The following is a 12,760-nucleotide window of genomic DNA, read 5'->3' as shown; positions in this document are numbered from 1 at the left end:
ACTCCACCTCTTTATAATAATTTTGTTTATCTGTTTATTAAATTAGTGTATGGAATCTGTAGTTTGGCCAACCAGGATATGCATACAATTCATCTGTGGAAGTACTGTGTGGGCTTCTGTCGAAGGTATGCAAGATTCATAATCACCAACAGAGGGCAACCTCTGTAAACCTATTTCAAAGTAAGATTTTTGCAGCCCTCCAAAATGCATTCTTTTGCCTTAGCTTCTCTTGCCTTTTGTTATTAATGCAGGACCCACAAAAATAATAATTATATGTCTGTAGTTGGCAATAGGATTCCCTGGGTTGTGTTATATAATATGTCTTTATATTCAACCATTAGATTATTGTTATACATTTCACACCGCCTTTGAAAGAACACCTTCATCAGTTAACAAAACCTACAAACATTTTGGCCAATGTCACAGTTTATTACAAAGCTCAGTCAATACATATTTGAAACCTGCATTATATGCCACATAGGTCCTCATTTTATTCCCCCATAACGCACAGTGTATCCTTATTTAAATGTTTAACACTTGTCAATTTTAAGGATGTGGCCCGTGAAGTGATCATCATTAACGTGCCAATCTGCCATGAAGATGATGAAAAGGGGGCTACTGCTTTCTGCAGCCCAGTTTTTCCCATAGTCCCTCTATGGGAAAATAGACATTATTGCCCATGTTGGCTTTGCTCTGTGTGCTCAAAGCATGCATAGGGTGCAGGGTTTGTGTACTCTTCCACACGTTCCTCTCCTTTACTCTCGCTTTTTACACTGCTTTAGCGGCCACTTGTGCACAGAATGATGTCATGGGTACCGTGTGTCTATGGCAATTGCATCTGACGTGCTTTATTTTTGTGCAGGCCACAGTCACTAGGAAGGCGGTCAGGGTGAACGCATCTTCTCCTGCCTAAAGGGTCGGTGGCAGCTCTCCACAATAGACCCTGCTTTCACACAAGCTATTTTAGGAAGCACATGAGAGCAAGAGGTTCATTTACTCACAGGTCAATTTAGCCATTATTAAACTCTCAGCATAGCCAGGAGATTTTTGGGAGTTTGTTGTACTGTTTAATTGCTAGGCCAAAGTATTCTGCTACAAAATGAGTGGCCTATATTATTTCAGCCCATTCGTTTTAGGAGAATATCCAATGCAAGCTGTTGACCCACATTGTGTGAAGTGTTTTGGAATGCTCTCCTAGATACTTGAATAGGGTCGCTTTGGGATACACAGGGAGTTATTTGTTCATGTCTTACAGTGCATGAGCTCAGCCAGAGTTACATATTATACTGTAATGAGGTAATTTTATTTTACTCAGACACATCTGGAACAGCCATCATGGATTGTAGTAGGCTGCCCATCAATAGTTTCAGGCTTATACTGATCAATGAGTCCTCCTGATTTCATGGCATTGTTATTGGTGTTTTCCAGAGGTCTTATAATTCAGAATTGACACTCTAACCCTGCAGGAATGCTAAAAAAAAGTATTTATTTCATTCTATGGATACAATTAGACAATCATCAAGTGGAAGTTCATGAAGACGTTGAATGTCACTTCATGATGATGGCATGGCAAGACCTAACCGATGATGATAACTGACCCGACTGTACTGAGTGCATCTTTCCAATACACATCTCACACGATAAAATAGTTACAAGTAACCCTGAAGCTGCTAGACTTGCCCTTCTTGAAATTATATCTTGGAATGAAGAACAAGTAGATAGATTATGTACTTCTTATATTTGTCAGTTGTCGTCATACAGAACTCAGTGATTTAAAAAAATTGGCTACATTTACAAGATTGCCAATGAATGTTAAACGCGAAGAAGGATTAGATTTAACCTTATGGCAGAAAGTAGACAACAATCCAACTGCATGAGTACAACACTTTACTGCTTTGCCGGATGGCCTGCAGCAATGCACATGCTTCTCCTTAAGATAGACAGAAAAAAAGACAGAACAAAGGCATTTCCTCTGGAACAATTTTACCGTTGTAGCACAGGCCTGCGCACCTACTGTGAATGTTGACACACTAACACAGTGAGACAAAGTGTTCTGTCACTTTTAAATGTGTGAAGCTTTAAAATCGGATTTGTGTCCTAAGATAAACTGCACGTTGTGGATCACAGGCAGGCAGATATTGGACTTTTAGCTGCTTGCCAGGTTAATCATCAGGTACTAGCAGTTTGATTCATGCTCCTGGACTTTATTTAAGACATTTGTCAGGTGCAGACTGATGTTTTTATAGCCACACATTTTGTGGTTGGAAGTTGTGTCTGAACACAACTATGTAGAAAAATGCACCGCTGTGAAATGTTTGTTTCTGTTTGAAGTAACATTTAATACTCATCTCTCTCGGGTTATTGGTTCAAAGTTATTCAGCGCAGGTGGAAAAATACACTTCGTCTCTGTTTCAGGTTACTTTCACGCAAATCTCTACCAGGGGTATTTATTTAAAGCTATTAAGTGCAGATGGGGGTCAAAACACAAAATGTCAGATCCTCATAATTTGTCATCATTCAAGTCACATAACAAGGTTTAACCCTGCTTGTTCCTGTGTCCACTGGCGTCAGAGAGCAGAGACAGGACAGGTCAGGCCTGCTGTTTGCAGTGAAGGTGTCAGGGCCTGCCGGGTGCCCCCTTTAAAATTTCTGCATTCATCACCTGTCGTCCCTCTGACTCCCTGACCCTTCTTGTTTCCCCCAGCCCGCTCCTCTTCTTCCAGTGTCCATCCTTCTTCCTCTCTCTGCGAGGAGGAGATGGGCAGCGTTTAGGACCAGGTGACACCTCTCATGACAGCAGCTGTCAGTCTCTGCTATCAATTACACCGGTTAACTGACACCCTTTCCAACCCTGATCCTGGCTTTTATTCACCCTCTGGGAATCTCTACCAGTTATGACAGCAAACACCTCCGACCCAATCTCCACGCTAATGCAGACCTGCATTTCTCACCAAGACTTCTACCTACTGCTCCAGCAGAGCAGTGCATTGCTATTCAAACACATCACTTTTCTTTTAGTAATATTTTAAGGATGTCACTGGATATGTTGCACACTGCAGTGCACTTGAATGGTGAATGTGTGACTTCTCAAAGGGTTTAGACTAAATCTACCATGTAAAAAGTCTCCTCGGATGGAAAACTCCACTGATCTTGGCTTTGCCAGATCTCATTTAGATCCACCTTAGGGGGCATCTAGTGGCGTGCGATCCCAGAGACGGGATGTCTGGGGTGGGGAAGGATTAGAGGCGACTTCCCCCGGCTGGCTGTTGTCCTGAACTATCTGACAGGCTCTCCTTTTTGCCTATGTGAGTGTGTGTTGTGCAGCTGATTGTCTGATGTTGTTATATTCTTCTTTGAGCCAGTGTGCAGCTGTAGATCAGACAGCTTGAGACTAGCAGAATCATTCTTAAATGGCTTGTCTTTCATGTCTTTTATTACTTTGACTGTTGTACACAATTTGTATCTTTTTCATCTTTCAGCTCTTCCCTGCAGACTTGTTTTAATTAGTTTTATGACTGTGACATTTTCTTTTACTTGCTTGTTAAAACACTTTGAGTGGATTAAAAATGAAGCTGCATCTCTTATCTGCAGTTGGTTTTATAGTGTTATTAAGTCATTCTTATATCTATTCATCATTTATATTATCCCCCTTTAGTGTTTTGATGCTTCTAATCCAAAATGAAGCTGACTTTGCACCAACCAGGCGTCTCTCCCCTACACAACATCGGGAACATGCTCACAACTCCTGTGTGACTTTTCTCCTCCTTCCCACTGTAAACGGAGCACATGTTGTGGCCCATCGCTTTGTTTGTTTAATCTAATGGAGGTGGAACCTTACATGAAAAACACAAAATAAGCTGTCAGAGGTTAACCTATAATTACAGACTGTACATACAGTACACTATGATTTCAGGTTGATTGCTCTGTAGGCCTGAAGTACTCACACCCTGATTCCACCAAATAAAACAGTCATTTGGCTATATGATGGGCTTCTCTTTTTAGATTTATGGAGACGGTCATTCACCTAGGAGTTTCTGCCTCTTTCGGTTTCACTTGGCATCATTCAAACGGTTTTCCTCTCCACTGACAGTTACAACATAATTGACCTGCTGTGGACAGCCTTGAGCAAATAGGATTGGTGATGTGTCCCATTCTAACGCAGAAGTCATCCACTTTGTGAAACCTTTTATCCAGAAAAGTGGATCATCCATCACTTACCCTACTCCCCTGTTCTAGCCCCTTTCCTCCCACTGATTGTGTAATAGGTACCTTGTGAGTCAGCCATGGTGGGGGGAACATTTTGTTCAGAAAGAAGGTCATGGCCAGAGAGTAGAAATCAGGCTCTCACCAGGATTAGGGCACAATACACCACTGTTCACCCTAAAAACCAAAGGTCTCCACTTGTTTCCTTTGTATAAGCTGCTGAAGAAGAAGCCCATGTGCTTGAACTGTACTAGTTAGTTATATACTTATTGCACCTGTTCGCATTAGACATTGCCAATTCATACGTCATGGCCAATTTATTATGGCCTTCTACTGTGTGTGAGAACTTTTCCCGCTCTGTTTTATTGATGCCATTCCAAGTTATGTAACTGCACACTATGCCACAATAAAGGATTAGACCAACTTTGAGGAGATAAGCCTCATAATAATAATAAGCAGTAGCAGCCCAGAGCTGGTTTTCTGAACTCTGAGGTGTTTGTTTAATCTATTATATCATTCTCCATCACTAGTTGCAGCTCCCAGCCATAACTCCTAGGTAGCAGTTTAATTTGGATCAGTTTATTTGCCCTTTCTCCCATGTGGGGATTCACTATTTCCTCTCATACAATAATTGTACAATTATTTTTTCATGCAGTTGTTTGAACAGTTTACCTCCAATCTCAGCCCGTCTTTTCCCACCCTGTTCTTTTCCTCTCTATGTATCCTGTTTATATGACACACGCACACAGTTGTAGAAATATTGTGGAAACCGGGACTCATTTCAACATGCACACTTGATTTGAGTGTGTGTATGAAGGAAAGGTTTTGTGACATTTTGTAAATATTGTCACTCAAATCTAACTTTGCTCAGGGTTGTGTCTTTTCTTATACCAGCTTGGATCTTAAAGTGGTCTTATATATGTGTCTTACTTAATACATGTAAGAGTGTACATGTGCAATCATCTGTGGCCAATTTGTGTGTTTTTCCTGTGTCTGTATCTGTGTGTACACAGCATAGGTCGGAAACGGGTTGGACCAAAACGGCTGTGGAAGGAACAGGGAAAGACTCCAGAGGAAAAGGCGTAACTGCTGCCTGTCGACCACCAAATCCACTGCCCTTGCCAAAGGGTGCAATAAAACACCCCCAAGACAATTTTACACTTATGCATTTACATAAACAGGGAGCGCATAATAACAAAGGACATAGCTGACCACTATTGTAGGTGTTCTGATCTCCTCCTCAAAAACAACAAGAAGAATTATGGGCTGATTCCACAGAGTGAAGGCTGTGGTTTCACTGTGAATTTAAAAGAAGGAAGTGAAGCAGAAATCTGTGTGAGACTGGGCTAAATGGTTTAAACACAAGACCACTTTCGCTTTTCTCACCTTGAATGTGCACTGATCACACCCTGTTCTGACTTCAAATTGAGCTGTTAAGTACATGCAGACAGTTATTATATCATTATCTACTTAAAGTTACACACCCTAAATCAAATTATTCATGATTTAACAAACCAAAAGAACATTCATTAGTCACCACTACCGCAAAATACGTAAATTGTTGATCTTATGAGATTTAACTTTTTAGGAAAAGTGTGTGTACTATTTTTATACTAGTTCTCTAGGTTAAAATAGTAATTTTACTCAGCGAGGAGACAGCTTTGGATGGCATTTAGACAGCTGCGGTGGCCAAGCTCTAAGGGTCAAAGGGACCAGAGGGTAGTGAAATCTACTGTACGAGCAAGGCTAGCTTTTCTCTTTTTGTCCACATCCACAGAGAGATAGTTATTTTCTGGAATGTCACAATATGAGTGAATAATTCCTCTATTTATCTGCAAGCTGTTCAGGTTTAGAAGATTACATCCTCTCTTTTTCCTGTGTTATCTCTTGCAAAACAATTACAGGAATCTTGTGCACTTTTGTCTTGCTGCGTGTATGAATGAAAGTGAAAACAACACCAATGTTAAACTTTGATTTATCTATGATGAATCTACAGTACACGTGTGTACATCCGAAATGAATCCAAAGTGATCAGTGTGCTTCTATGTAATGTTACATGTGTTAAAAATGTAACCCCCTGTACTCTTGTATGATCTTTAACACTTTCTCCACAGCTCTGGGTCCTTCCCTAAAGACAGGCCCTGGGAGACAGAACCAACAAGGGGGAAACATGGGGGTGAAAGGTCAGGGGTTTGCTGAGGCAGAAACAAAGGTCAGTGAGAGAGTGGATGGGGTGGTGACCTTTGACATCACAGCCAAAGAGTTGCAGACTCCAAGTCTTTAACCACCAATCATGTTAAAATGACTTACTACATGTCTGCTTTCTAGTTAATTACATACTAATATACAACTAGTTAACAAGAACTCAATGAACCTGCAGCGTGGCATGAAGGCCGTCATCAATACAACATAAATAAGCATTTTTTGTGGCAGACATTTCGATTTGTTTCAGCAGGTACAGCGTCTGGTACAGCACATGTATCATTGATGATGGCTGTGTTCCACTCCCAGTGTGTCCCAGTAAGCCAGCAGGTCAGCGAGTGAATACAACACCTTGGCCCTGGAATCGACTCACATAAAAGAAATGGCATCCAATTATCAATGTTACTATTTACACCTGTGCTATGAAATGTCATATGTATCTAATTGCTATTATTTAACTCAACACTGTAGCTAAAGCTCACTCAAGCTAATAGCTAACACAAATCCTATTCCAACCCTTGGGCGGTTCTGTTCATTTTCATGTGTTCATGTTCTCAATTCATTTTGAGTATAGTAACAATTATTTGACAATAGCTAAACATCTGTAATGATAACATGAGGACAATCAAGTAGGTTGGGACAGGAGGTGAATTGTAATGGTAGTTTACATTTTGGCTTATGTAGGCTGGCTAGCAACTGTTATCTAGTCAGCATAGCCAGGCAATATTCATTCGTCTGTGTCTGAGGTAGGTTACTTGATATAATATCTTGGAATCCAAAATGTCAGATGTAGGCAGCAATTCTAGGCTAATTTTATGGGCCTGCCCACATATTGTTGTTGGACCAGCAGGCTGTTGGTTGAGGCTTTGAAGGCCAAGAGGTGAGAGCGAGTTGAAGAGGGGAAATGCATGTAACATTAAGAAATGGATATTGGCTCAGATTGAAGCACTGAATCAACTACTGTACAAGAGAGTGTGTTTGTTCCAGATAAGGGCCATTATTTTTCTGCTGAAAAGAAGATAAAAACACAACCATATGAAGGATCTGAAGGATGTTGGCTGTTCCAGCAGCTCTTAAATGAGAACATAATATATCATCAACAGCAGCGTGGAAAGGACAGATAACAAATGTTGACCCAAATGTTTTAGTCACTTTGAAGTGTGGCAATTTTCAGGCCGAAACAAAATAGAAACACTGAAGGACAATGGAGACCTGTGGCCGTGCTGCTGTAACTCTCTTTCTATCTCCATGGCTGAGGGGCTAGCCACAGAAACAGGAACCAACGCATTCCTACAATGAGAGATGGGCATATACAGTAAGTCATATGGATGCAGAGAATAGATAATAGGATAGAGATTGAAGGAATCTAAAATAGATAAAAAATTAATGGTGTATGGGTTTTAAACAGCCATAATAAAGGGCTTTTGGCAATTATCACTTTTGAACATTTTTATAGACTTATAGACTACTGTTTTAGCTATATTATTTTCATTGTGTACATGTTTTACTTTTTTGACTATTATCTGGGAGTTGTCTTATATTTTATTCTAGTTTTATTATCTCTAAAGCAAGGCTATTATTAGGCCAGCTGTTGTTATGCTTCTGTTATTATTATTGTCAAATGGAGGGACAAAAAAAATGATCTAGTGACATAACCAGTAATTGTATTCACCAGTAATTCAGACGTCCCAGCTCATGTGCAGTGGGTGCAGGCATGTTTTTGGGCATGGGTATTGTTTGGAGCAAATCCCCTTTGTGTGATACACAATGCTGAAACCAACTAGCTCATAATTAGCATTGCTTGACGAAGACCTGCCCAGTGCACCTGGGAAATGGGAGTGGAAGAGGGACAACTGGATGAATGGTTATGTGGGAGTCAATATAAATGTGTAGGACATTGCAATTTGCCTGATTGTTACCATCTCCCAATATGTTTGTGGTCTTTTACCGATGATACAAAATATTCAATGCCTTGTCCGGCCGCAATTGTCATGTTTGGTTATTTATAATCCACAAGCCAGAGCAAGACCAGATAACACTGCTCTGTATTGTAGACTTTATCGTTGCCGTCAGCTCAGCTGTAATAAGTACCCTCAGCTTATCAGCTATTTTTATGGGAGCACTATGTTATTATGGCCTGTGGAGCACTGTGGCTGCACAATTTGTGGCCCTCCCCTGTTTTTACAACTCGTATCGAGCACCTGGTGGGAAATAGGCTAAGAATTAGCGTTAGACTCCAACATGTCATTACAATTCCTTGTATAGGCCACTCCTTTATTCATTTTGCTTTGATCAGTGAAAAAAAAGACAACAACAACATGGCATAACATACAGGAGGTTGGGGGGATGCTTGCTACGTGTCCTCCTATGTGAGATCTGTGTTCATCGTGTGGGAGTACAAAGGATCCATTTCAACACGTTAAATCAGCTTTGGCGTTTAGGCTTCAACACAGAACTTCAAAGGAATTTCCATGTCAGTCAGGGTTCAAAGGGCCTTCATGTGAAAGACCTGCTCTGTGCCCAGATCTGTGCCCCTGGACCCCGCAGCTCTGATGTACCACACAGTGGCACAGTTCTCTACATTGATGACCACATTGTCACTGAGTCGTATGGACGTAATCAGGCGTGCTCTGTCTGACTGCCAGAGATACTCAGAATTCACTGTGGGGTCTCCTGTGCAACAAGAATCAAAACAATGATGAAAGGGATGTCTTACATGGACAGAGCGGCTGTGCGGGTACGCAACGTGTAGTGACATTAGTGTGCATGCAATTACAGGAACAAGCTTCAGTCAAATGCATTCAGTACATGAACAAACAACTTTGATTTATTGTAAAAACCAAGACACATCGAGTGAATACTATTTTCTGTTTCTTGTAATTAGGCCAGAGGAGAACACAGATTTGAGCCAAAGCTTTATTTGTTTTTAAAGACATTGCCACCCTCTTCTTCTCCTCCCTCCCTCTCTTCTTAACATACTCCTCCTCTCCTTGTCTTCCTACTCCTCCACACCTCATGCTAAGGTCACAGTTAGACCATTAAGAATGTACTGTGGTACATCCCCCTGCATGCTGAATGAAGGGGACTCCACCATTATCATTCACATGAGTGTGTGTTTCTGTAAATGGTTAAGTGTGCTGTACTAGGGGGTGATTGTTGTGTATGTTGTAGCTGTACTGTGCAAAGCCCTTAGGTCAGTCAAAAATTAGTTATTTCCATGCCCTATTTGGGTTATGGTATAATTAAGTGGTTCCTCTCTGATGAACCTTATTGGTCTCAATACATTAACACAGCAACTCTTTACACTCTCTGGTAACACCAGGCAGGTGTGATCAGTAACAACAGGATGACAGGGTTCAACACCTCTGCTCCCCACTGACTTCCTCTCACACCCCAGCTTCACATTCAACCCCACCCAGAGCAACAAGCGATACAACTCCCAGTAATTCTGCCAATGTACAGTATGTGTGCACAAAAATATGTTTGTGTGGATGTGTGCTTGCTCTTGTGTGCACATGGGACACGGGCCTGAATACCTTTACTGAGTTAATCCATTTAACGATAAGTGCTCATCTACTCAGAGAATTGTTAACCCAAACGATTGCTGATAACCCCAGAGGTTGACCCGTGACCTCTGACCTTAACCTCAGGGCTCTAAAAACAAGACATTGGCCTCTAGGGATTTAACACATATCTTTAACAGGTTTCATTTTTCACTCTCTGTTTTGCCTTCTTCTTCTTTGGTTCTCACTCTACTTTCTATCTTGTTCTCCGGTATCTCTCTCTGTTTTTTGTTTAAGGCCGGCCGAAGATAATCCTTTAAAGCATGTTTCCTTTAGAGCCAGTTCTACATTTTCACAACACAGAGCCAGGGGCTGCTGTGGTGTCCACGTGAGGGGTAAACAGCAATGCATAGATCTTTTTTTCTAAGCTGCTCTGGGCTGGGCGATACTTCTCCAGTTTACACAGTAGGAATTTTTCAACTGACACCTAAAACTTTTTTTGTTTAATTCTCCCATATTATCTAGAAGACAGTATATCAACGAATGAAATGGATTCTACTGTTTGCTCAATGTTTCTCCATTGTTAATAATACAACTTAAAAGGTTTGGAAAAAAGTGACATGAAAATACCAGAACCAATTACGCATTAGAGCTGCGTTATGATAGAAAACAATCCGGTCTCACGGCAGTTTGTGAAATGGTCACGCTATTTTTGATTTATTGATTTGTGTACAGGTCACAATTTTCTTGTTTATTTCATGTACAGGTCACGATTTCATGAACTGCCACGACCCTGGGCCGCTCTGGGGGGCACAACAACGGGGAAGTGAAACGCCACACGTGGGATGGTAACAGCAACTCGCACCGGGACTCGATCCACAGTCTCTGGGGGACGCAACAACGGGGAAATGGAACACCACACGCCGGCCACAACAACGGGACAGTTGTGGTTAGGTAAAAAAGAACGGGGAAAAGAACTGCAACACACGGGACACAATCCCCGGTTTCCAGGGTGAAAGTCCTGTGTTGTTTGACCCCTCCACTACCCTGACCAACCTCCCTGTGCAGACTTTCGGCTTTTCAATACTACTCGCTACCGTAATCGTTCTGTGATCACAAAATAGGCTTCCCATTGAAATACATTACTTACAAAATTTGTAATCAACACACAAAAATAGGGTCGTGACCTTGACTTGACCTGTACACAAATCAATAGATTAAATAAAGTGACCATTTCACAAACTACCATGAGACTGGGCTGAAAATAATTAGTTTGTATGTTGTGTTGTGACCCAGAAGCTAGTGTTTGTAGCTGTCGATGTTATAATCATTAAAATATGGGGATAAAGGCACATATTTAAGACATGTATAGTGTTGCACTCAGTTGTTCACGTGGAAAATGCCAGAAATAGTTCTGTAACAAATGAAAAGAGCTTGGGAGAGAAATCCTAGCTCCTTCCTCACCGCTGCACATGGTTGTTCTGAATGTTGGATTGGCATATTTTCCTCTTTCTTGCAAAATACTGTCAGAATCACTATCATAAAAAGGTTGGTAAACACTCGTGCACTAAAATGGAAACGGTCCACTTTCCAAATGGTATTCACAAAATCTGTGAGAATAACAATATAAAAGTAATTGCATCCACAGTCGTTGCCACTTCCTCAGTTCACAGGTCATGCAGAGTATCAGTTTTTATTTGGTTTGACCATTGTGACCATTTGTGTTTACAATCCACTGCAGTCAGAATTATGCAAGACAACAGGGGTGTGAGTTCTGTGTGTTTGGTGTGTTGTGCTTTGGTTGTCAAGGGCAGAGAGGCCATGCTGACACCCTGCTTTGACCTTTGATTTATCATTATTAAAATAATGTGAATCACTTTCACATTTGCACAAACAGGTCTACATACAGTGAATCATGTCATATTCCAGTGTTTGAATAGGGTGTGTTATATTTGAGTGAGCTATACGTAACAAACTGAGTTATACATGTTCTTAGAAACAGAAAAGGGCTGTGCATTTTCATATATTCGTGGCATAGTAAATTTCCATGTGCATTGTTTGTTACCAACTCACAACTACTTATGTTCTCTCTCGGCCTCGCTGATCTCATTCAACAGGTTAAGTGGTTAATGAAGGCTCAAAGAAAGTGATAGGCGGTAACAGTGGGTATTAATACTAATTGGTGGTGACCGCAGTGCTTCTAAAGTGGTATATCTGTGTGAGTAAACAGAGGCCTGGTTGTTTTTAGTGAGCTCATCCAGAGTGCTCGCTCTTTCTCACAGTACAGCCTAGCAACAGCCTGTCTTTCCATTTTACTGGGTTTTGACCAAATAACTCAGCTGGCCATCGCAACTCTGCATTGGTCACTCATCCTTTTGTTCCCTGTCTTTTCTGCCTCTGCCAAAACATGCCAGATCTCCATGTGTTGGGGAGAGAGGAAGGAAGGGAGAGAGGGGTTTGCACGTGATTTCCAGAGAGTAGAATGAACCGCATGCTGTCTCCCCATTTATCTGACCCACATTAAGTCATTTCCCCTTATTCTGCCCCTGTCTTTTAATGGCTTTGAGATCATCTGGTCGTTTTAAATGACAATGTGACAAGTGACAATTACTACTGTTGCTTTGGGCCCTCATTTTAAAGAACACTTCAAACTCTCAGTAATACTTAAAGGAAAGGTTTTGACTTTTTGGGGAACACGCCTATTCACTTTCAGAGTTAGATGAGAAAGATCGATACCCCTCTTATTACTTTCTTATTATGTAGAGATAGCAAGCAGCTGAACTAGGAAGGAAACAGCTAGCCTGGCTCCGTCCAAAAGTAACAAAATCCACCTACTACCAACTCAAAATGTA

General features: G+C 41.2%; 1 long non-coding RNA gene across 1 annotated transcript; it reads left to right on the top strand.

Annotated features, from left to right (window-relative positions):
* Positions 1-7,531: 7,531 nt before the first annotated feature.
* On the top strand, positions 7,532-11,009 carry LOC116697141 (uncharacterized). The gene is made up of 2 exons (XR_004333934.1): positions 7,532-7,720; positions 10,675-11,009. It is a non-coding gene; the product is annotated as an uncharacterized LOC116697141 (long non-coding RNA).
* The last annotated feature ends 1,751 nt before the right edge of the window (positions 11,010-12,760 follow it).

The sequence above is a fragment of the Etheostoma spectabile genome, chromosome 10, assembly GCF_008692095.1.
Source record: "Etheostoma spectabile isolate EspeVRDwgs_2016 chromosome 10, UIUC_Espe_1.0, whole genome shotgun sequence".
Classification (NCBI taxonomy): domain Eukaryota; kingdom Metazoa; phylum Chordata; class Actinopteri; order Perciformes; family Percidae; genus Etheostoma; species Etheostoma spectabile.
Note: the sequence above shows the minus strand (reverse complement) of the source record. Positions and strands in the feature narration are given on the sequence as shown.